This window comes from Microtus ochrogaster, unplaced genomic scaffold (assembly GCF_000317375.1).
Source record: "Microtus ochrogaster isolate Prairie Vole_2 unplaced genomic scaffold, MicOch1.0 UNK53, whole genome shotgun sequence".
NCBI lineage: Eukaryota > Metazoa > Chordata > Mammalia > Rodentia > Cricetidae > Microtus > Microtus ochrogaster.
The window spans coordinates 2,427,964-2,431,127 of NW_004949151.1; the positions used below are offsets into that span (position 1 = coordinate 2,427,964).

The 3,164-nt window shown below is 42.0% G+C and overlaps 1 pseudogene; it reads right to left on the reverse strand.

The window, feature by feature from the left end:
* Positions 1 to 469: 469 nt before the first annotated feature.
* Positions 470 to 897, reverse strand: LOC101981893 (annotated as a pseudogene).
* Between the last annotated feature and the right edge of the window lie 2,267 nt (positions 898 to 3,164).

A 3,164-nucleotide genomic window follows, 5' to 3' on the forward strand; every position in this document is an offset into this window, starting at 1 on the left:
TTTTCACTATGAATGAGCTAAGTACAGAGACACATTTCATTGTACAGGCTGCTAAGCTAAACCAACATATGTACTTTAAAGGTGTCTTGACTTCAGTGGCTGAGATGGTTAAACATCCATGACAGCTTCAGGACTGTTGGCTGAGACTATGACAGACCTGATTAACAGCATCCCCAATCAGCAGGAAGTAGTCTAGAGAACAATGCCCAAATTCCCTAAGTGATTGTTTATAAATGTCTGTTTACATTTGAAGGGGGATATGCTATATAAAGATGAATACTTTGCATTGTTATGGATCTTGGTCTATTGATAAAATTTAAGGTCAATTTTGTTACAGTATATGTATTTCTTTTTTCTTTTTCTTTTTTTGAGAGAAACGTTGTTGTTTAACGGTAGAGCTCAGCACACTCCAGCACCAGGACCAGCATGGAGTCGAAGCAGCAGGGGAGCTGGGTGACCCCATGGAGCCTCACATGGAGAAAACGATGAGGAAGGCAACCATCAAACAGAAGAGCCCCATGGCCTCAGACAGGGCAAAGCCCAGAATAGCACAGGAGAAGAGCTGTTGCTTGAGAGACGGGTTCCTGGCATAGCCAATAATCAAGCTACCAAACACTGCCCCGATGCCAGCCCCGGATCCAGCCACACCAACTGTGGCAGCCAGTGTCCTGGGAAACAACACGGGCTACCTGGAGAGGGGAGCCGCTGCAGGAAGGCTGTTTAACCTGTTTAGATGGGGCCTCTGGTCTACTCAAGAGAGAGGCAGACACAGGCCTGATTAGACCCCTGGTACAGGAGCAGATCAGAACTGGAGTAACGAGCAGTGCCTTGGTGGTCTGCATTTTTCAATCTGCACTCCCACTCCCCTGCAGCCCCTGCTCGGCCTACAGCACTCTAGCTGCTCAAGGTGACTATGTATATGTATTTCTGCTCTTGATTAAGGTATTGTGTTTGTACAGCTCATTTAGAAATATAATGTATTATTAAGAAATACAGCTTAATAAATAGTCATCTATAAAAACTAGTTAGGTTTTCTAGATGTACAGAGATATATTTCAGATGGATAGTTATTCTTCAAACATTTCAAAGACTAACAGAATATGGTATTTAAAATGTTTAAGAACTTAGGGCTTTTCATGACATTGAGACACATCTGCTCCTAGCAGCACCAATCTACTTCAAGAGGATGATGGACATGGAAAGGTTCTTTATGGAGTTTGTTAGCCATTTGGGCAAGAAACTGCTCTTGCCTGGACTGCTTGACATGCAGGAACCACAGAAAAATGACTGCCGAACTTGCCTAAAGGTCAGACTGTCCTTTGGGGTTCCTGCTTCCTGAGTCTACCAGACCTTCTGTAGGACACAGAGGAAAGCAGCTGATGAACCTTGCCAATACAAGGCATAAGAAATCTTCAATTTTTTGCTTCACAGAAAAGGTGGCCAGATACTATGAACCTATAGGCTGAAAATGTATGCACCAATGTTATAAAAGAATTTTGGGTGACTGTCCAGGCAGCAAGATGTCTAGGACATTTCTAGAGTTTTACAAGTTGCTTACAATGCACTTCCTGTTAACTTAGGTAGCACTATATCCTTCTGGAGTCTTTGTTGGATTGAATAATAGATAATTAGAACTATAGTTTTCCTTAGTTATGATAAAAGATAAAGTAGATATAGATATTCCAACTGTAATTTTTGCTTGATACCTATTTTGTTTTTTAGGGTTTTTTTTTTTTTTTGTTTTTTGGTTTTTCGAGACAGGGTTTCTCTGTAGCTTTGGTACCTGTCCCAGAACTAGCTCTTGTAGACCAGGCTGGCCTCGAACTCCCAGAGATCCGCCTGCCTCTGCCTCCCGAGTGCTGGGATTAAAGGTGTGCGTCACCATCACCCGGCTACCTGTTTTGTTATATGTAATTTTACTATGTTAAAGTTAAGACCTTCCTTTCTATAATAATGAACTCTGAAGGAAAAAACATGGTACTTTGACTATAATTTTCAAAATCTAACGCCCTTTGTTGGTAGCAATGAAATAATTTAGGCTTAGTAAATAATAAAAACCATAACTCAAAATCTGCTGTGCATCATCAGGAGGGCATTGACCTAATAAGGACTTGGAACATCTACCCTTGTTTATCCTTGGCCCTCTTTCCTCTCTGAATATGGGACATTAAGGACCCTGCTTCTATTTTTTTAACAAAATAAATACTTGGGCAGAACACTATGAGAAGGAAGTTAAAACCATGGAAGTAAGTGAGGGATTAGTCTGTAGACACTACAAAAGCATCATCAGGCAGAACTGGAATTTGGCTTTCCAGTTTTAAGTAGGAAAAAAAGAATTACAGTTTCGTAAATCAGTGATATTATGGACAGGGCTAGAAGTAAAATATCATACTCAATAAGGCAAGAAACTGCTAAATTTAAAAAGAAGAGAGAGGGAAAGGGAGGTGTGCTGTTCAAAAAGAGCATCTGGTCAATGATGAAGAGGACCTGGATCTCCAGCCTCTCTGTGACGCTTGGGTCACCCTGGCTGGAAGGAGGCCCTGGTAATTCGTTCTCCTGGGTGGCCACCAGCTAAGCACTGACCTGAACAAGGAGCTAATTCCCCATTGCATCCTCGAGCACTGAAACATGGCCAGACACAGAGCAGGCTTTTAAAACTACTTGCTTTATGATTGAAACTTCATCAACTTAGACAATTAAAAGAACAGTTTATACAAACACAAAGTGTCTGCTGATGTTGATAACAAACACAACTGGGCCCAGAAACAAGTGTCTGTTACAAAAGTTCATTTTCCTAGTCATAATTCTCTAACACAAAGGGAAACCCAGAAAATATATTAGGGGAAGGGTTTGAGAAAGAGAGAGGAGAGAGCCCAGAGAGGTGGCAGAAGAGCTGCAGGTTATAGACAGAGATCTGATCTCGGGAAAGGGAGGGAGAGAGGAAGGCTGAATCATGCATTTGGGGCTGCAGTCCATCAGGAACTGTCTCCTTCCCTGGTGACACAGTGCACAGTCATCGGCAGACAGAGGAATCCTGGCCTTTAGACTAATGCAACAAAGTGAACAGCAACGAGACCTATGACTGGCCAAACTTCCAGAGTCCTCTACATTACCACATTAAACAAACCCCACCATCAATGTAAAACCACTTCTACTGACTATAG